General features: G+C 44.6%; 1 non-coding gene across 1 annotated transcript; it reads right to left on the reverse strand.

Moving 5' to 3' along the window:
• Window positions 1-13,265: 13,265 nt before the first annotated feature.
• LOC114811577 lies at window positions 13,266-13,403 on the reverse strand. Its single transcript, XR_003759274.1, has one exon. It is a non-coding gene; the product is annotated as a small nucleolar RNA SNORA7 (small nucleolar RNA).
• Window positions 13,404-22,503: the final 9,100 nt, after the last annotated feature.

Consider the following 22,503-nt stretch of genomic DNA (forward strand, 5'->3'; position numbering starts at 1 on the left):
GAAGGCAGAAGTCAGGAAATACGATAATTGGTAGTCAACGTTCCAGTATGGGGTTTGCTATTCCTTGCAACGGCAGACTCATCCTAATGAGCTTTATATGGTAATAATGTAGATGAAATGCCCTTCCCAGTTCCGTAAGAGTACCAATTATAACTCAGCATTAGTTAAATGTACCAGCACAATAAAGGTTTTCTTAGTGGGTAATCTTGTGTCCTTGTCAGGCGGATATGTGAAGTATAATTCAGTCACTTAGATAGGTGCCTGTTTCGAAGCCCGGTCACCCACGGAACTAAGAGAGAGAGACACCCCAATGTACCGAAAATTGGTTTTAAGGCCCCGTGGGAAAATATGGTCTCTGTTTGGGTGATTGATCATTTTTTTCCCTATCCATCAAGTTGTTTCTGAAAAGCCTAACTGATTTATTGTTTTGGGATTTGGATTAATTAAGAATTCTGAGTTAGTTATGGAATGATGGTGTCTCATTGGAAGGAAAGGATTAAAATCATCATCATCATAACCATCAACATTTATCTAACACCTACTGTGTGCAGAACACCCTACTAGGGACTTGGGGAAGTGCAACAAAAATTTTAAATCCAGTCCCTTATTCTCATGGAGCTTACAGTTTAATGGGGGAGATAAACAGATACAAATTGCTGAAACATATAGTTGGTAAAAGAGTAAGAACAGAACTACAAATGATAGGGAGCAATACATAAATAGAACTTAAACAGATGAACACGTGAAAATTAAGGCCCATTGTGGGCCGGAATTGTCTCTTGCTGAATTGTACTTCTCAAACGCTTAGTACAGTGCTCTGCACACAGTAAGCGCTCAATAAATACAAATGAATGAATGAACTAAGATGACTGATTTGGGCCCTGCTCAAATTGAAAGAATCTGAATCATATGGCCACCTGAAGGGTGTTCTTGGCTTAACAGCTGGAAAAAACAGCTAACCTTGTCCACACTGTTCTGTGCCTGGATGTGCCCTAAGCTCTCTCATCAGGGTTATGGACCTTACTCAACCTAGTAATTAAATTGCTCAGCCCCAGAAATTGAGATCTTGTGGGCTTCTGCTCTGCCACTGATCAAACCCAGCCTTTCCATCTTGCCACAAAAATGTTGTACGGGGAAAGATTAATGTAGGCATGGCTAGAAATGCAAACTACTTCACAAGACCCGCCCCAATCCTGACTCTCCATCCCCTTCCCTGCAAAGTCCCAAGGACTAGATTCCTCCCTCTCATCCAACCACAGTGCTTTCCCTCTTTCATTTTCTAGGCCCCGAGAGATCCAGAAGCAGCATGGCCTAGTGGAAAGATCTAATCCCAGTTCTCCAAAATGCCTGCCCTGCGACCTCGGGCAAGTCACTTCACTTACCTCAGTTTCCTCAACTGTAAATTAGGGATTCAATACCTGTTCTCCCTCCTACTTAGATTTTAAGCCCTGTGTAGGACAGAGACTATGTCCAACCTAATTAACTTGTATCTACCCCAGCTCTTAGAACAGTGTTTCACACATAGGAAGTGTTCAACAAATACCTTAAAAAAATTCCTAATCATTAACCGGAGTGGGAGGACTGGTAGGAGTCATTAGATTTCCCACTCTGATGGGGGAACTGTTAATAGTTCACAGCCCAAACAATGGAGCCAGGCAAAGTGTGTTTTCCCCACAAGGACAGGAGGTAATGTTTAGCTCTATCCTACATGGGATCCCCACCCCACTTTCACCCTGGGTGGTCTCCAGATAGTCTTTTTAGTCCGGGTAGTATGGCAGCAGCAGGAGAAGGAGGGGCACAGAGTCCTTAGAACCCTTAGGCAGAAGTGGTCAATCACACAACTTCCTATGCCTTCTGTGTTGAATTATGATGAGGCAGTTGCTGACCGTGCCCTCTAAGGACTGAGCCAAATCAGTTTTTCAGTAGGAGAGAATTTGATTGAACTCAAGAAAGGAAGGAAGAACTTCCAAACAATTGAGAAAGATCTTGAAATAAGAAAAGACATACATGATGGCTTAGAATTTTTCCTAGCCTTGCAATTGCCTGGAGAGAGACAGTGGCTGGGCAGGAATTATTCTTTGAGGGGCAACATGCTTTTACCACCACTTAGGCCCCTCTGTTGCCCTTGGGGCCACTGCTCCTTGGTTCTATACCTCATGGTTGCCCCTCTGATGCCTAGTAATAGAAATAGTAGAAGGAGGAAGAGGAGGAAGAGTAAATAGTAGTGAGAGGAGAAGTAACAACATTTTTTGAGCACTACCAGGTGCAATATACTATACTAAGCACTGGGGGATTTGGGGAGTTTAAAGAAACAGGTGACACATTCCCTGCCTACAAGGAGTTTACAATCTAATGGGGAAGACTGGCATAAACATCGCAAAAATCTGCCCTTCCCTCTCCATCCAAACTGCTACCACATTAATCCAAGAACTTATCCTATGTTGCCTTGATTACTCTTTCAGCTTCCTTGCTGACCTCCCGGCCTCCAGCCTTGCCCCATTCCGGCCCGTACTTCACTCTGCTGCCCAGATCATTCTGCTACAAAAATGTTCAAGGCCGTGTTTCCCCACTGGAGAACCCCCTGTGGTTGCCTATCCACCCCTGTATCAAACAGAAACTCCTTACCATCGGCTTAGAGAAGCAGCGTGGCTCAGTGGAAAGAGCATGGCCTTGGGAGTCAGAGGTCATGGGTTCGAATCCCGGCTCTGCCCCTTGGCAGCTGTGGGACTGTGGGCAAGTCACTTAACTTTTCTGTGTTTCAGTTCCCTCATCTGTAAAATGGGATTAAGACTGTGAGGCTCATGTGGGACAACCTGATGACCCTGTCTCTCCCCCAGCGCTTAGAACAGTGCTCTGCACATAGTAAGCACTTAACAAATTCCAACATTATTTAAAGCATTCAATCACCTTGTCCCTGCCTACTTCACCTCGCTACTCTCCTACTACCATCCAGCCCACACACTTGGCTCCTCCAGTGCCAACCTCCTACTGTACCTCGATCTCATCTAGCCCGCCACTGACCTCTCATTCATGTCCTGCCTCTGGCCTGGAACGCCCTCCCTCTTCATATCCAACAGACAATCACTCTCCCCTTCTTAAAAGCCTTATCAAAGGCACATCTCCTCTAAGAGGCCTTCCCTTATTAAGCCCTCCTTTCCTCTCCTCCCACTCCCTTCTGTGTTGCCTTGACTTGCTCCCTTTATTCACCCCCTCCCCAGCCCCACAGCACTCATGTATATATCTGTAATTTTATTTATATTAATGTCTGTCTACCCCCTCTACACTTTGAGCTTGTCGTGGGGCAGGGAATGTGTCTGTTGTAATGTACTCTCCCAAGTGCTTAGTACACATAAGTGCTCAATAAAAAGGATTGACTGACTGACATAAACATATTTACAAGCAAGAGTTTTCCAAATAAATCATTCAATGGGCCATTCAAAGAGCACCTGTACAAAAATGTTGAGGATGGGGAGAAATAAGTACATAAGTGCTAGTAATGGCTCCTGTTGCTTGGACAGGTGGCAGGGAAGAGTATGCAAAATCCAGATCCTCAGAAAAAATCTGGAATCGGTGCCAGAGACAAAAGCTCAGGCATGGCCTCTTCTGGCCCAATCACCAGGAGCTGCCAGTGCCTGGTTTGGCATTCACTTGCCTGAAGTCAACAGTTTGGATCTCTTGAGGTCTTTTCCAAGCACTAGAATTCAGTGATTTAATGCCATTCCACTTCACCTGCATAGATATGGGAAAGATTACCCTTCTCCCCCGTGTAATGTATAAACCAATAACCCCATGATAAGCTATTGCTACAACAGTGATCAGACTGAAAATTGAATCCTCTCCTCCTTATTTACCTCCTTTGCTGTTTTTCATAAACAAAATGGTCTCTCTAAACCACTCTCACATAGAGAAATTTTTCAATGTGCCATTTCTTATTTCCGTTGGGTATAAAACTAGAAAGCAGGAGGCGATACCCATCACTTTTCTGATGGCTCCCATTGAAGAGAGTGAATGCTTTAATAACTTGGATAAGGAATATTTGATTTTCATAATTTTTGTAGTAAATTGACTCTGACTCAAATCCTCCCCATCTCAGAAAGGCTCCCCTGAAGACTTCCTCCTGGTCAGTGTAAGTAAAGGATTTTATGACATTGAAACATTATTTCCTTTGCTTCACTATTCAGATAATAAAGGGTCGTTTCCCCATGAAAGAATGTAAATCGCTGGTCTTTCATCAACTACTTCCTTTTGTCCTGGAGCTGTTTTTCTCTTGAAAATGCTAGATTAAAGACCAAACAAAATATTTTTCTCTGGCCCAAGAGCCGTTTGTAAACAATATAGTAAATGTCGTATGTCATGTTTTTTCTATTCTCAATAACCAATCTTTTGCATCCAGCACACCCTAGAAGTAAATAAGTAGGGTTGCTTCAGGCCCAGAGCATTTTTCAAACTTCAGATGGTAAATAAGAAAGGTTTCCTTCTACCATAAAGCAATTTTAAAATGACAAAGAGTCCATTTTCAAAGCAGCAGGGCAGGAGATTGTTCACACATTTCTCTCTTCTTTCTCACGGAGGAGCTTTGGAGTGGCAGACCCAAGTCACTGAACCTTGGAGTGGCAGACCCAAGTCACTGAACCATTTGAAAAGTTTGACCCACACCACCAAAGTGAAAGCAAAGCCAGTGTGTTGATCCAGGCTTAACACAATTTCTGAAAGTGTCGAGTGTTACCAAAATGCTTTCATCCCGGACAGTTTTGAAACATCAAATGTTGATTTTAAAAATATTTTGTCCAGTCCTTAATCCCTCTCTCCTTCACAGGACTGTTGTGAGGACCAACTCTAACATCTTTTGAACATACTTTGAGCCATTTGGAAGGAACTGTAGAAATAGAGCAATTGCTTCAAAAAGTTCTTGAAGTTTTGAAAAAATACTAATGCTGGGGAAAAACCTCAGGTGTTGAGGGTCTGGAGAATGGAAAAACAAAGGAAAACCCCAAGGTGTCCTTAAAATTCATCTCTCTGGACAAAGTCTTTGCAGCCCAAGTGGAAAAGAGAGAGATGTTGAAGCAGCATGTCTAGTGGAAAGAGCGTGGGCCTGGGAGTCAGAGGACATGGGTTCTAATCCTGGCTCCTCCACTTACCTGCTGTGTGACCTTGGGCAAGTCACTTAACTTCTCTGACCCTCAGTTCCTTCATCTGCAAAATGGGGATTCAATACCTATTCTTCCTCCTACTTAGTCTGTCAGCCCCATGTGGAACCTGATTATCTTGTATCTACCCCAGCACTTAGTACAGTGCTTGGCCCCTAAGAAGCAGTGTGGCTTCGTGGCAAGAGCCCAGGTTTGGGAATTGGAGGTCATGGGTTCTAATTCTGTTTCTGCCACTTATCAGCTGGGTGACTTTGGGCAAGTCACTTCACTTCTCTGTGCCTCAGATACTTCATCTGCCATATGGGGATGAAGACTGTGAGCCCCATGTGGGACAACCTGATGACCTTGTATCTCCCTCAGCAATTAGCACAGTGCTTGGCACATAGTAGGCGCTTCACAAACACCATCATTATTGTTAATTCTGGTTCTGCTGCCCCCAGGCCCCTTCCCTATCTCCTCTGCACCTCTTCCCCCCAGCAATTCCTGGAGGATTTGAAGCCCCCAGCATGAGTTTTTTCCCTCCCCTCTCCTCCCCCCCACCCGCTCTTCCCCCTTCCCCTCCCCTCAGCACTGTGCTCATTTATAAATTTTATTTATTACCCTATTTATTTTGTTAATGAGGTGTATATCTCCTTGATTCTATTTATCTTGATGATATTGTCTCGTTTCTGTTTTGTTCTCTCTTGCTTTGCTCTTTGTCTTCCCCCCATTTAGACTGTGAGCCCATCATTGGGCAGGGATTGTCTCTATCTGTTGCTGAATTGTACATTCCAAGCGCTTAGTACACTCCTCTGCACATAGTAAGCAATAAATACTATTGAATGAATGTAGACTGTAAACTCATCTCTAGAATGTAAGCTCATTATAGACAGGGGAAGTGTCTGCTAAGAATGCTGAATTGAACTCTCCCAAGAGTTTAGCACAGTGCTCTGCCCATAGTAAGTGCTCAATAAATACCACTAACTGATTATATAGTAAGTGCTTAACAAACACTCTGTTTATTAATGATCTATTAAACAGGGAATTCAGGCTGGTAGAAAGCCCATCACATCATCTAGGCAAGGTAGGATTTGGGACCCTGCATTAGGTGAAGAAGTAGTTAGCTAGAGAAGCTGCTTAGCCTAGTGCATAGAGCACGGGCCTGGGAGTCAGAAGGGTCTGGGTTCAAATCCCACTCTGCCACTTGTCTGCTGTTTGGCCTTGGGCAAGTCACTTAACTTCTTTGTGCCTGTGACCTCATCTATAAAATGAGGATTAAGATTGGAGTCCCATGTGGGATATAGGCTTTGTCCAACTTGATTAGTTTGTTTAATACAGTGCCTGGCACATAGTAAGGGCTTAATGAACACCATTAAAAAAAAAACCAAAACAACTCAACATCTGAAGTTGAGTAGATCTAGATTTGGTCCTCTCATGCTGGATTTCCAAGGGCTTCTGTCACCTTACAAGCTTTGTGAATCTGGGTGCTGGCCAGTTCCTATTTTAAAATGGGAAATCCAAGACATCGAGAGTAGAGGTTGGAAGAGCTGAGTATAGAATCCAGGAGTCAAGCCGTCCAATTTTAGTCTTAAAAGAAAAAACGCCAATTCCTGTCTTTGTGCCAGTAAAATGGAATCTTTCCTTGCTAGATAAATGAAAAAAACAACACCCCTCAAGCCCACATGTCATTCTCAAAGCTCTTCAGAGATGCTAAGCAAGGAGAAAGGACTTCGGGGTACAAAGAAAAACATTCTGTATCTTCAGTGATTGACATTAGTCTGTGCTCCTGAAGGGACAGAATAGAATATTGAAGGAAAAATAAAAGCCTGAATAACTGGACAAAAATGTTGACTTCACTCCCGGAACCCTTTGAGAATATCATATCTGGACAGTAATGTATTGTAAGTCAGAAGCACTGAAGTGGGAAACAAAATTTAAGCTGATGGTGAGATCATATGTATAGCTTGGAAGAATTGAACCTGAGGGAATTTAAGAGCCCCTGGGAACATCTGACTTTCCCTACTGGACTGTAAACTCCTTGAGGGCGGGGATCACATCTACTAACTTTTGTATCGTACTCATTCAGGTGCTGAGTATAGTGCTCTGCACACAATATGTGCCCAATAAATACCACTGATTGATGTCTTATGTCAAAAGCAGATTACATGCTAAGAGTTATGAGGATGTTCTTCTTTGAACATTAGGAATCTAAAAGAGCTATCGCTGGGATAGGCCAGAGATCCCCAGATTAACATTTGGACTCCAACAGTGGCTCCAAGATACTTAGAGGGACAGTTTGATGGTTTCCTTCCTAAGCACTTAACAAATTGAGAGGCAGCATAGCCGAATGGAAAGAACATGGGCCTGGGAGTCAGAAGGGCCTGGTTCTAATTCAGATTTCACCACTTGGCTGCTGTGTAACCTTGGGCAAGCCACTGAACTTCTCTGTGCCTCAGTTACCTTATCTGTAAAGTGGGGATTAAGACTGTTGATCCTATATGGGACAGGGGCTGTGTCTATCCTGATTATCTTGCCTCTATCCCAGTGCTTAGTACAGTATCTGGCATATGACCTTGGGCAAGTCACTTCACTGCTCTCTGTCTCAGTTATCTCATCTAGAGAAGCAGCGTGGCTCAGTGGAAAGAGCACGGGCTTGGGAGTCAGAGGTCATGGGTTTGAATCCTGGCTCTGACACTTCTCAGCTGTGTGACTGTGGGCAAGTCACTTAACTTCTCTGTGCCTCATTTACCTCATCTGTAAAATGGGGATGAAGACTGTGAGCCTCACGTGGGACAACCTGATTACCCTGTATCTACCCCAGAGCTTAGAATAGTGCTCTGCACATAATAAGCGCTTAACAAATGCCAACATTATTATAAAATGGGGATAAGAGTGTGAGGCCCATATGGGACCGGAATTGTGTACAATCTGAATAACTTGTTTCTACCCCAGCACTTAGGTCAGTGCTAGGTACACAGTAAGTGCTTAATGATTACCATTATTATTATTATTATAAGCACTTAAATGTCATTTTAAAAATTCCACAATTCCTATCATTATTATTTTCTATCCACTTGGTTAGAAACAAGAGATTTAGCATCTTACTTTCTTTATCAGTGACTTCCCTATAATAAGTGCTTGTTAAGTGCTTACTATGTGCCGAGCACTGTTCTAAGCACTGGGGTAGATACAAATTAATCAGTTTCAACACAGTCCCTGTCCCACATGAGCCTCACAGTCTTATCCCCACTTTACAGATGGGGTAACTGAAGCATCGAGAAGTGAAGTGACTTACCCAAGGTCTCATAGCAGACATGTAATAATAATAATAATAATAATGTTGGTATTTGTTAAGCGCTTATTATGTGCCGAGCACTGTTCTAAGTGCTGGGGTAGACATAGGGGAATCAGGTTGTCCCACGTGGGGCTCACAGTCTTAATCCCCATTTTACAGATGAGGGAACTGAGGCACAGGGAAGTTAAGTGACTTGCCCACAGTCACACAGCCGACAAGTGGCAGAGCTGGGATTCGAACTCATGAGCCCTGACTCCAAAGAATCAGGATTAGAACCCAGGTCCTTCTAACTTCCAGGCCTGTTCTCTATCCACTAGGCTACAGTGCTTCACAATAATAACCCATTATAAACCCCATCCCCCTTCTCCATGAATTTATTCAAACTCCTTTTAAATTAACTAACATTTTTGACCTGCACCACTTTCTGTGGGAATGGATGTATTGATTCTCATCCCCATTCCAGGAATACCTCCCTCCTTATGAAACTTTGAAGACCCAGAAGGCAGGAACTGCAAGCTGCCATAAGGGTCAGCAACTGCAGGAGCAGAAGTGGCAGCAACAGTGGCGAAAACTGAGTGACCAAATCCTCTTTTTTAAAAAATATTATTTGTTAAATGCTTACTATGTGCCAGACACATAGTATATGTCATAGGACATAGGAAATTCCCAGCTCCACACTGGCTCCAGTGAGCCCCTGGAGGCACCCCGACTTGGTCATTGAAGGGTAACTAGTAGTTAAAGCACAAAAACAGGAACCTGGGTTCTAATCCTGCCTCCGCAATGTGTCTGCTGTGTGACCTTGGTCAAGTCACTTTACTTTTCTGTGCCTCATTTACCTCATCTGTAAAATGAGGATTAAGACTGTGCGCTCCACGTGGGACAGGGATTGTGTCCGACCAGCTTACCTTGTATGTACCCCAGTGCTTAGAACAGTGCCTGGCACATAGTAAGTGCTTAACAAATACCATTAAAACAAAATGTGCCACACCCAGCAAGCACTCGGTAGGTGCCACAATCTTCATGACCCTGGTCAACGAGCTATATTTCCCTCCTGGGCCTCTTCTATCTAACAGAGCGCCCTCGATCCTTCTTCAAGTCAGAAAATTTCACCTTTGGTGGCATAGCCCTAGCAGACATTCCCCCACCTGCTGAGTCAGGGCTAGAACCCAGGTCACCTGATTCCTAGAGCTGTGCTCTTCCACCTGGACTGTCAGCGGGGCTGTACCAGATAAAATAGTCAAGGCTTAGAGTCTAGGCTTTGGCTGAAGAAGGGTGCCTATGATAGAAAAGAGGTTAGGTATTCTTTTCCCAGGTGAGGATTTGGCTAGACTATAGCCTGTAAGGTCCTCGCGGGCAGGGATCGTGTGTACCAACTCTATTGCATAGTACTTTCCCAAGTGCTTAGTAGTACTCAATAAATAATAATAATAATGTTGGTATTTGTTAAGCACTTACTATGTGCAGAGCACTGTTCTAAGCGCTGGGGGAGACCCAAGGGGGAATCAGGTTGTCCCACGTGGGGCTCACAGTCTTAATCCCCGTTTTACAGATGAGGTAACTGAGGCACAGAGAAGTGAAGTGACTTGCCCACAGTCACACAGCTGACAAGTGGCAGAGCAGGGATTCGAACCCATGATCTCTGACTCCAAAGCCCGTGCTCTTTCTACTGAGCCACGCTGCTTCTCAATAAATAGCATTCATTCATTCAGTCTTATTTATTGAGCACTTTACTGTGTGCAGAGCCCTGTACTAAGTGCTTGGGAGAGTACAATACAACAATAAACAGACACATTCCCTGCCCACAGTGAGTTTACATCGATCCATATCCGGAGTTGGATCCAGATGAGGAAGGGTATGGTGTTTATTGTTGTTTTGAATTCTCCCAAGCTCTTAATACAGTGATCTGAAAGCAGTAAGAGCTCAATAAATACAATTGACTGACTGACTGATTGGACTCATCGACCCACCAGAGGACCATTGACCCAGGCCCTTGTAGTGGCTTACTCTAGAGAACTAGAATCATGCTGAAGTCCCGATTGGACGCGGTAGATTGACCTAACAGCCTTTTCCTTTCAGGCCTTGGAGGGCTGCAGCTCATTCTGTATCATAGAACTGATAGCCCTATTTGTTGCTGAGTGGAAGCGATAACTTAGGCATCTTATCCCACCCTACTTGAGGGCTCTAACATACTAAACTGCTTGTTTCAAGCAGAACTGGAGAAGGACGAATTTCGTTTGTGTGCAAAGTATAATGTTTCAAAGACTCAGCAGGAGAAACATTTTGAAAAATGAAATAATATGTAAGCCAACTTGGGTGATTTCCTCCTCTCCTTCCTTTGGCCCTCCTTCTCTCTTCAATTACCGCAAATGAACATGCTGAGCAAAGGTACCTGGGGAGTCACTGAGGCCAAAGCCTGGATCAGAAACACTTTGACCTCTATGTCCAGACACTGTCTAGAGAGGCAGGGGGAAGCCTGTCTACAAATTGTTTTCTGTTTCTAAAGATGCCGTTCTTGGGTAGTTTTTGGTTTTTGTGGGGTTTTTTTCCTCCCTTGATCTCCCCTAATGCCAGGTTCTAGGATCTCTCCTCTCTTCATTCCCAAACCAGAATGAAGCAGTATTTCCCTGCTCTGAGGAGAGGGATGGTAGTAGACTATAATGGACTTCACCCCAGGGAGGGGGATAGGCAGGGACATACCTGTACAAGAAGGAGGAGGAGGAGAAGCTTGGCCTAGTGGAAAGCACATGGGCCTGGGAGTCGGAGGACCTGGGTTCTAATCCCTGCTCCACCACTTGTCTACTCTGCACACAGTAAGCGCTCAATAAGTATGATTGAATAAATAAATGAATGCAACCCTTCAAGATTCTTCCATGAATCCCTGTCCCTTCCCGAGGACTTTGATCTCCAACCACCTCAGCCCCCCCCCCCGCCTCATTACAACCCACTCCAGTTTCCTCGAATTGACAGAATGACCAGCATAGCCTAGTGGATACAACACAGAGAAGCAGCGTGGCTCAGTGGAAAGAGCATGGGCTTGGGAGTCAGAGGTCATGGGTTCGAATCCCGGCTCGGCCACTCGTCAGCTGTGTGACTTTGGGCAAGTCACTTGACTTCTCGGTGCCTCAGTTACCTCATCTGTAAAATGGGGATTAAGACTGTGAGCCCCATGTGGGACAACCTGATTCCCCTGTGTCTACCCCAGCATTTAGAACAGTGCTTGGCACATAGTAAGCGCTTAACAAATACCAACATTAACACAGGCCTGGGAGTCAGAAAGACCTGGGTACTAATTCCACTTCTGCCACTTGTCAGTAGTATGACCCTAGGTATGTCACTTCACTTCTCTGTGCCTCAGTTATTTTATCTGTAAAATGGTGATTTAGACTGTGAACCCCATGTGGGAAATAGACTGTGTCCAACTTGATTAGCTTGTATCTACCCAAGGGCTTAGTACAGTGTCTGGCACATAGTAAGCACTTAACAAATACCATTTAAAAAAAAATGGAATCCTGGCCCCGAGAAGTGACATTCACTTTGAGTCCCCAACGTCACAGCGGGAGGTGGGGAAGAAGAGCTGAACCAGGGCAGCAACTTGGATAGATTTAGATTTCCTCTGATCTCCTTCAGCCTCTGACCTGGTAGTCACTAATAAGCAGCCATTAAGGGGATGAAGACTCTAAGTTCCATGTGGCACAGGAACTTTGTCCAACCTGAAAATCTTGTATCTGCCCCAGTGCTTGGAACGGTGTTGGACACATAGTGAGCACTTAACAAATACCATAAAAAAACTCAACTGACTCACAAGTTTGGAGCTGCGAAGGAGCAGGGACCAAGGATAATTTATCCCTGGTTAATCAGTATTCGACTTGTGGGCAGGGAATGTGGCTGTCAAGTTGTTACATTGTATTCTCCCAAATGCTTAGTACAGTATGCTGCACACAGAAAGCACTCAATAAATATGATTGACTGACTGATTTTAAGATTTTGGGGGGTTCTTGAACAATAGTTTCAGCATGGTATTCTACCAGGGAGCCAGAATGACTTATCTTTTTCTTGCAGGATGCAAATGCTGTAATCATGTTAGCTCAGCAAAGGGAATGAAAACAAACAAGATGCAGCGGCAGCATGTAAAAATCCCTTCCTCCCATGGAACTGCCTGAAACCGAGAGGCGGAAGGACATGGGGGAGCATGGCAGGATGGAGGGTCAGCAAAAGGGCCTGATTCTGGCTGGAGAATTCCATTCTGGGAGGCAGCAGAACACGAAAAACTCTGATGGAAATTGGTCCTGGGTGATTTTTTTTGAGGATAAAGTGGATGGCAACAACAGTCATTTCTACTCACCTAGCGATCTCTGTGGCAACTTGATGGGGCCGGTGACCATTGGTGGCGCAGGCAGCGGTGACCCCGTTGTCTCCTGGTAGTGGTGAATGCAGAGGTGGGACAAGATGTGAGACAGGTTACTTCCCACAGTTGGTTTGGGATGGGGGGAAGTGACTTCTTAGGGAGACCATCCCTCGCCGACCTTCCCTTTACATCCACTATGCCCTTGCCTATATATCTCTCGAGCACTTGAATACTCAAGCCAGCCCCCCAGGACTTATGTTCTTATCCTTGTTTTATCTTGCCTTACGCTGTCAAGTTGTCTCCGACCCAAAGCAACACCATGGACACACCTCTCACAGAACGCCCCACTTTCATCTGCAATCGTTCTGGTAGTTTATCCATAGAATTTTATCGGTAAAAATACAGAAGTGGTTTACCATTGTCTCCTTCATGCAGTAAACTTGAGTCTCCACCCTCAACTCTCTCCCCTGCTGCTGCTGCCCAGCACAGGTGAGTTTTGACTTGTACCAGATGGCCTTCCATTCGCTAGCCACTGCCCAAGCTAGGAATGGAATGGGTAGGCCTCTGCTTGACTCTCCCTCCCGTAGTCTAGACTGGAAGAGTACTGAAAACTCTCCAGGTGTGACCCTGAGAGGGGGTACATATCCTCATACTCTACTATTCCCCAATCTGAGATTTTTTTCTAATGTCTATCTCTCCCCTAGACTGTAAACTCCATTTGGGTGGAGATCACATCTACCAATTCTGTTGTGTCTAACTTAGAAAATCATAATAAGGAGAATAATAACAATTGAGGTATTTGTTAAGAGCTTACTATGTACCAGGCCTAAACTAGTGATGGGATAGATACAAGATAATCAGATTGGACAAGGTCCTTGTCCCACATAAGGCTCACAGAGAAGTGGCGTGACCTTGTGGATAGAGCATGGGCCTGGAAGTCAGAAAGTCTTTTTCTTCAAATGCCGTTGAGTCATTTCCGACCCACAGCGACTCCGTGACACACTCTCTTCAGAACGTCCCATCCTCTGTAATAAAGTTGTTCTGGTATGCGTATCCATAGAGTTTTCTTGGTAGAGATCCGGAAATGGTTTGCCATTGCCTACTTCCATGTGGTAAAAAACTTGAGTTGCTGCCGTTGTCTTCGATCGATGTATTGTTCGTTTGATCGCCCGCCTTTGACTCTTTTCCATGCTCTGCTCCTAGTCCTGGAGTTTCCTTTTGACAACTTTCTCCTCCCACCTACCACACCCAATCCATCAGTCAATCAATCATACTTTTTGAGCACCTACTGCACTGTATATTCAGAGCTTGGAAAAGTACAATAGAGATGAAAGACTTGCTCCCTGCCCTCAAGGAGCTTATGATATCGTAAGGAGAGAGATACATAGTAATTATAGATAGAGAAGCAGCAAATGGAAAGATGGATCCAGGAAAAAAACAAGTACTCAAATAATAGTGTGTCAGTTAAAATATGTCAGTAGCATGGGTGATTTTAACTGTACAGGTGCTGAGGTGGCGACTGGGAGGAGATGATGTGCTGAGAAATATTAAAGGGGAAAGCCTGGAGGAGGTGGGGTTTCGAAAGGGATTTGAGGACAGCTGTGGTCTAGCAAATTTGCTATGGAGAGGCAAGTCCATGCAAGAGAAAGGGTATGAAGAAGGGGTCAGAGGCAGGAGTGTCAGAAAAGATGCACATTAAGTAGGATAGCTTCAGAGGAATGAAGATTGCAAGCTGATGTGGAGTGAATGAGAGAGGGTAAAGAGCATTGGGGAGCCTTAAAGCCAATGGCAAAAAGTAACTTTTTAATGTGCAGAGGAATGGGACACCATTGAAGGCTTTTGAGGATGGAGAGACGTATACAGAATGAGTTTTAGAAAAATGACCCAGAGAGTAGTGAACTACTTACTGGAAAGGGAGAGGCTGGAGGCATTTAGAGAAGCACTGTGGCCTAGTGGATAGACCAGGGGTCTGGGAGTCAGAGGACCTGGGCTAATTCCAATTCTGCTACTTGTCTGCTGAATGACCTCAGGTGAGTCACAACTTCTCTGGGTCTCAGTTCCCTCATCTGTAAAATAGAGATTAAGACTGTGAGTCCCATGTGGGACGTGGACTTTGGCCAACATGATTAGCTTGTATCTACCCCAGAGCTTAGTACAATTCCTGGCACATAGTAAGCGCTTAACAAATGCCATAAAAAAGGGAAGCTGTTGAAGAGATTAATGCAGTAGTCTTGTCTGAATAGGGTGAGTGCCTGGACCATGGACATGGCCATTTGGATGGAGAGCAAGGGGATGATACTGGAAATGTGGTGGAGGAAAAACCAGCTGGGTTTAATGACCGACTGAATGAGCGAGTTAAAGGGTAAGAAGTCAAGAATAATATCAAGGTTGAGGACTCCAGAGAAAGGGAGGCTGGTAATGTTGTTAACTGTGATGGGAAAATTAGATGAAGGAGAAAATTTGGGAGGGAAGATCAGCTGAGTGATTTTAAACATACTGAATTTAAGATGCCAGTGTGTCCTGGAGACTAGAGGAAATGTGAGATCAAGAAGGAGGTAGTTGAATGGGATCAAAGACTGTAATCCATCAATAAATGGTATTTATTCAGTTGATCAATCGGTTGAATTTACTGAGTATTTACTGTGTGCAGAGCACTCTACTAATACTTAGGAGAGTAAATATAACAGAGATGATAGACATGTTACCTGTCCACAAGGAGCTTGCAGTCTACAGAAGGAAACAGATGCCAAAATAACAGAGGAAGTGACAGATGGGGAAAAAATAGTAGCATATAAAGATATGTAAATAATTACAATATTCTATGCTCTCCAAAAATAAATTAAATTCCCAAGAAATAACTTCATTTTACAACACAAATAGACATTATCTCTCCTTAAACTCTCTCCACGAATTCATTGCATTCCAGGGGCAGTGCTTCACCAGGGGTCACACTGTTCAAGAATTCCTGGTTATTTCCAAGGCCGGATAAATGATCATTTATCCACTAGAACACTTTCCTTATTATTCATGTCTAGAAATAGTTCTTTTAAATTTGAAGGTGTAATTTTTTTGGTTGTTCCTCCTCTATGGTAATGTGTTCTCAATTCAATCTCATGTTTTACTTCCCAAAATAGTGCTTGAAGCCTATATATATATGTATTATATATATATTATATATACGTATATATATTCATCTTTATGTTTTGTATTCAAAGAAGACCATTGGTGGTGAAATAGGTGGTGAAAAGGCCAGTGCAGGACTCACAGTCCGGGCCACAGTATACCCAAAAAGGCTGGCTCTTGTTTTGTGTTGTCTAATGTTTGCAGTGCCTGGCTTTGGTTTCTCTTTTGCCTAAATGTCTCTAGTTCTTCATGAAGATTTTGCTCAACAAAAGCCACTCCCTTCTTAATAGCAGTTGCCATATTAGCCTAATTGTACTTTCCAAGTGCTTAGTACAGTGCTGTGCACACAGTAAGCGCTCAATAAATACGATTGAATGAATGAATGAAGGCTTATTTTTCACTTGGAAAGTACAATCAGACTAATATGGCAACTGCTATTAAGAAGGGAGTGGCTTTTGTTGAGCATAATCTTCATAAAGAACTAGAGACGTTTAGGCAAAAGAGAAACCAAAGCCAGGCACTGCAAACATTAGGCAGCACAAAACAAGATAGAATGAATGAAGTCTATCCTCTGCAGTTGATTCCCAGTTTTCAGCAGGGACGCAGCACTGTCTGAGGGTTGGTTTTACTGCATCCTTAAAAAATTTCCTTTGCCTTTCTCTCTTTTGCTTTCCCAAATTCAACTCTCCAAACAGCAATTGTTTGGGGTTTCAACGGTCACATCTGCTCCTCTCATGTCCCATCCTACTTTAACTGTCTTATGGTGGCATAATTTAGATGCTAAGAGACAGACTACCATCCAGAACTTTTTTTTTCATGGTATTTGTTAAACACTTAATAAGTGCCAGGCACTGCACTAAGTGCTGGGGTAGATACAAGCTAATCAAGCAGTGTGGTCGAGTGGAAAGAGTCCAAGCCTGGGAGTCAGAGTCCCACTGGGAGTCCCCCTCTAGACTGTAAGCTTGCTGTAGGCAGGGAACATGTCTACCAATCCTGTTGTATTGTACTCTCCTAAGCACTTAGGAGAGTGCTCTGCTCACAGTAAGCACCCTCCCCACTCCCTTCAAAGCCTCACTGAAAGCACAGTTCCCCCAAGGGGCCTTCCCTGATTAAGCCCTTCTTTCCTCTTCTCTCACTCCTTTCTGTGTAGTCCTGACTTGCTCCCTTTATTCATTCATTTGTTCAGTTGTATTTATTGAGCACTTATTGTGTGCAGAGCACTGTCCTAAGCGCTTGGGAGAGTACAATGCTACAATAAACAGTGATATTCCCTGCCCACAGCAAGCTTAGAGTTTGGGGGTTGGTGGGGCGGGGGGGAGGGGAGACAGATATCAATACAAATAAATAAATTACAGATATGTACATAATTGCTGTGGGACTCATCTCCCCCGTTCCAGCCCTGAACACTTATATATGTATCTGTAATTTATTTATTTATATTAATGTCTGTCTCCTCCTCTAGACTGTAAACTCTTTATGAGCAGGGAATGTTGCTGTTTATAGTTATATTGTACTCTCCCAAGCACTTAGTAGAGTGCTCTGTACACAGTAAGCACTCAATAAATATAAGCCCGTTGTTGGGTAGGGATTCTATCTGTTGCCGAAATGTACTTTCCAAGCACTTAGTTCAATGCTCTGCACACAGTAAACGCTTGATAAATATGATTGAATGAATGAATGAATTAATTCAATAGTATTTATTGAGCGCTTACTATGTGCAGAGCACTGTACTAAGCGCTTGGGATGAACAAGTCGGCAACAGATAGAGACAGTCCCTGCCGTTTGACGGGTTTACAGTCTAATCGGGGCAGACGGACAGACAAGAACAATGGCAATAAACAGAGTCAAGGGGAAGAACATCTCGTAAAAACAATGGCAACTAAATAGAATCAAGGCGATGTACAATTCATTAACAAAATAAATAGGGTAATGAAAATATATACAGTTGAGCGGACGAGTACAGTGCTGTGGGGATGGGAAGGGAGAGGTGGAGGAGCAGAGGGAAAAGGGGAAAATGAGGCTTTAGCTGCGGAGAGGTAAAGGGGGGATGGCAGAGGGAGTAGAGGGAGAAGAGGAGCTCAGTCTGGGAAGGCCTCTTGGAGGAGGTGAGTTTTAAGTAGGGTTTTGAAGAGGGAAAGAGAATCAGTTTGGCGGAGGTGAGGAGGGAGGGCGTTCCGGGACCGCGGGAGGACGTGACCCAGGGGTCGACGGCGGGATAGGCGAGACCGAGGGACGGTGAGGAGGTGGGCGGCAGAGGAGCGGAGCGTGCGGGGTGGGCGGTAGAAAGAGAGAAGGGAGGAGAGGTAGGAAGGGGCAAGGTGATGGAGAGCCTTGAAGCCTAGAGTGAGGAGTTTTTGTTTGGAGCGGAGGTCGATAGGCAACCACTGGAGTTGTTTAAGAAGGGGAGTGACATGCCCAGATCGTTTCTGCAGGAAGATGAGCCGGGCAGTGGAGTGAAGAATAGACTGGAGCGGGGCGAGAGAGGAGGAAGGGAGGTCAGAGAGAAGGCTGACCCAGTAGTCTAGCCGGGATATAACGAGAGCCCGTAACAGTAAGGTAGCCGTTTGGGTGGAGAGGAAAGGGCGGATCTTGGCGATATTGTAGAGGTGAAACCGGCAGGTCTTGGTAACGGATAGGATGTGTGGGGTGAACGAGAGAGACGCGTCAAGGATGACACCGAGATTGCGGGCCTGAGAGACGGGAAGGATGGTCGTGCCATCAATGGTGATAGAGAAGTCTGGGAGAGGACCGGGTTTGGGAGGGAAGATGAGGAGCTCAGTCTTGCTCATGTTGAGTTTTAGGTGGCGGGCCGACATCCAGGTGGAGACGTCCTGGAGGCAGGAGGAGATGCGAGCCTCCATGAGAGCAGAGATCCCGGGTCCACGTGGTAATGGCTCCAAGGCTCCGGGTGATGAATATGATTGATTGATTGATTAATTGGGAGAACTTGGGTTCTAATCTTGGTTCAGCCACATACTTGCTGTATGTATGACCTTGGGCGAGGCACTTAAGGTTTCTGTGCCTCAGTGCCCTTATCTACAAAATGAGGATTCAAACCTGTTCTCCCGCCTGTTTAGACTGTGAGCCCCATATAGGACCTGATTATCTTGTATGCACCCCAGTGCTTGGCACATAGTAAGAGCTTAACTTAGACTCTCTAGACTGTCAGTTCGCTGTGGGCAGGGAATGTATCTGTTTATTGCTACATTATACTCTCCCCAGTGCTTAGTACAGGACTCTGCACTCAGCAAGTGCTCAATAAATACGACTGAATGAATTAATTAATTAATAAGTGCCATTAATATTGTTCATGCTCTTGTCTTGCCACTTGATAAAGCATATAGCCTGTAGATGATACTGATGGAATTGCTAAGGGCAATTAAGACCTTTATGAAGGGAGAGGGCAAATTCTGGGGAAGGACCTCAGGCAGGTCTCCACAAAGGGCATGATTCCAAGACGCTCAGGTTCATTCTGAACCGGGCCAAGAATTCATTTCTGACATTTTGTAGGCCCTGTGTTTTCAGGCATGGGGAATTATGCATCAACAAGTGGGGGAAATGATGTGCGTAATGCTGGTTTTGATTGAAAAAACTGCACAGTCTGGCAAAGTGAATTCTTAATCCTTATTTGTAAGAAAGAAAATAATGTCCCACAGCACCAAATGTGTACCGTCCATGGGGCTCTTGGATAGGGGAATTTTTTTAGCATATGTCTGACCTTGGGAATTGATTTGGAATCCCCTCAGCATCACAGAGGAGATGAATCCGATCTGATAGTGTTCCTTTGGCATTTTTCGCACTTGCTCATGAAAAAGCTCCCCTGAGCTCTATAGACGGGAGAGCCAAAAAAGTGATGTCAGCAGCACAGAAGTGGCTTTTTGGCCTTGTATTGACCTGGACTTGGGAGGAAGCTGAGCCAAAGGAAATTTGAAGCTGAGCCTGGAAAAAGGGTCCTGAAAGTAGAAATGGTGTCAGAACTCATGTGGGGCCTGCCGTTGGAGAAGTAGCATGGTCTAGTGGATAGACCTCAAGCCTGGGAGTCAGAAGGACTTGGGGTTCTAATCTGGATCCTCCCCTTGTCTGCCCTTGGGCAAGTCACTCCACTTCTCTGTGCCTCAATTACCTCATCTGAAAAATGGGGATTAAGACTGTGAGCCCTATGTGGAACAGGGATTCTTTCCAACTGAATTTGTTTGTGTCCACCCCAGAGTTTAGTTCAGCGACTGGCACATAGGAAGGGCTTAATGAATACCACGATTGTTATTATTATTATTACTGTTATTCAGAACCCTGGGCTAGGAAGAGGACTTGTCAGTCCATTATGGGACTTTATGGAGTCTAAAAGAGGCTCAAACTGAGGATGGGTGTGTGTGTGTGTGTGTATCTGTGTGTTCTGAATTTGGACCTCTGCCTGGGGAAAGCAGTTGGCCCTTTGTTTCCAAGGACAATAAAGACATAGGTGTTGATGATTTTCACCTTTACAGAATAAAGACCCTGAAATTCAGCACAATGCCCTCAGCCCAGCCCCTATTAACAAGGAATGTCAAGCTTGGAAGGAAGAACCCTAGGGGAAGAGGGCCTGGAGCCATGATGATCAGGATTGAGGAGGAAGCGGGGGATACACTGGAATCCTTCCTAAATCAATCAAAAGGTGGTATTTATTGATCACTCACTGTGTGCAGAACACTGTCCTAACAGCTTGGGAGAATACAATAGAATTGGTGCCACCCATTCCCTGTCTACAGTCTAGTGAGGGAGATACACATTAAAATAAATTATGGACTTGTACCTTTCATTCATTCATTCATTCAATCGTATTTATTGAGCACTTACTCAGTGCAGAGCACTGTACTAAGTGCTTGGAAAGTACAACTCGACAACAGAGACAATTCCTACCCAACGACAGGCTCACCGTCTACAAGGGGGAGACAGACAACAAAACAAAACAAATAGACAGGCATCAGTAGCATCAAAATAAACAGAATTATAGATATATGCACATCATTAATAAAATAAATAGAATAATAAATATGTACAAACATACACAAGTGCTGTGGGGTGGGAAAGGGGGTAGAGCAGAGGGAGGGAGTAGGGGGAATGGGGAAGGGAGGAGGAGCTGAGGAAAAAGGGGGCTCAGTCTGGGGAGGCCTCCTGGAGGAGGTGAGTTCTCAATAGGGCTTTGAAGGGAGAAAGAGCTAGTTTGGTGGATGTGAGGAGGGAGGGCATTCCAGGCCAGAGGTAGGACATGGGCCAGGGGTCGACTGCCCGTGGGGAGTTTATCAGTGCTTAAAGGGCAGGGATCCAGGTGCATAAGGGACACAGAAGGGAGAGGGTATATGTGGAAGGAGGGTTTAGTTGAGGAAGGCCTCTGGTACTTTAAGCTCTTTGTGGGCAGGAAACATATCAGTTATATTGTCATATTGTACTCTCCCAAGCACTTAGTGCAATGTTCTCCAGACAGTAAGAGCTCAATAAATATGACTGATTGGAGGAGATATATATGAGATGTAGAGAAGCAGCATGGTTCAGTGGAAAGACCATGGCCTTGGGAATCAGAGTTAATAGATTCTAATCCTGGCTCCACCACTTGTCAGCCATGTGATTTTGGGCAAATCACTTAATTTTATGCCTCAGTTACCTCATCTGTGAAATGGGGATTAAGACTGGGAGCCCCACGTGGAACAACCTGATTACCTTGTGTCCCCCGTCCCCCCCCACCAGTGCTTAGAGAAGGAGCGTGGTCCAGTGGAAAGGCCTTGGGCTTGGGAGTCAGAGGTCATGGGTTCTAATCCTGGCTCCACCACTTGTCAGCTGTGTGACTTTGGGCAAATCACTTCACTTCTCTGTGCCTCACTTCCCTCATCTGTAAAATGGGGATTAAGACTGTGAGCCCCACGTGGGACAACCTGATTACCTTGTATCCCCCAGCGCTTAGAACAGTGCTTGGCACATAGTAAGTGATTAACAAATACCATCATATTATTAGTAGTAGCAGTACAGTGCTTGGCATATAGTAAGCCCTTAAATACTATTATTATTATTATATCAACCCAGTGCTTAGAACAGTGCTTGGCCCATAGTAAGCACTTAACAAATACCATCATCATTATTATTATTATTTAAGGCTTTGATGGTGGGGACAGTGGTGGTCTGTTTGCTATGAAAAGGGGAGAGAATTTCAGGCCAGAGGGAAGATGTGAGCCAGGGATTGGCAGTGAGAGAGAGAGAGAGAAAGAGAGGCTCAGTGAATCTCCTAGATTGAATTTCCCCTGAGGAGAAAGGCCCAGGACCATTTGCACCCGGTGAAGACTGAAGGAACTGAATACCAGAGTGCTTGTGCTGAGTTCAGGGACTATTCAACCAGCAGGGGAGCTTTCCTCAGGACAAAGAACAATGGCTGGGGACTTTGAGTTCGACAAGGGACAGATTGGGCTGTATCCCTGGTGTGTGTGAGCTGGTCTTTGTTTGGGGGGACTTATGTGACTGCAAAGAGTCTGCGATTTTAGTAATATGAGTTCCTGTTAGGCAGTAATTAAACCTTGCTGAACCTTTTCTCTGACAACTGCATGAGTGTTGAGAACCTCTACTAACCGGGGAATCTTTCAGTGTCCCCA

Source organism: Ornithorhynchus anatinus, chromosome 4 (assembly GCF_004115215.2).
Source record: "Ornithorhynchus anatinus isolate Pmale09 chromosome 4, mOrnAna1.pri.v4, whole genome shotgun sequence".
Classification (NCBI taxonomy): domain Eukaryota; kingdom Metazoa; phylum Chordata; class Mammalia; order Monotremata; family Ornithorhynchidae; genus Ornithorhynchus; species Ornithorhynchus anatinus.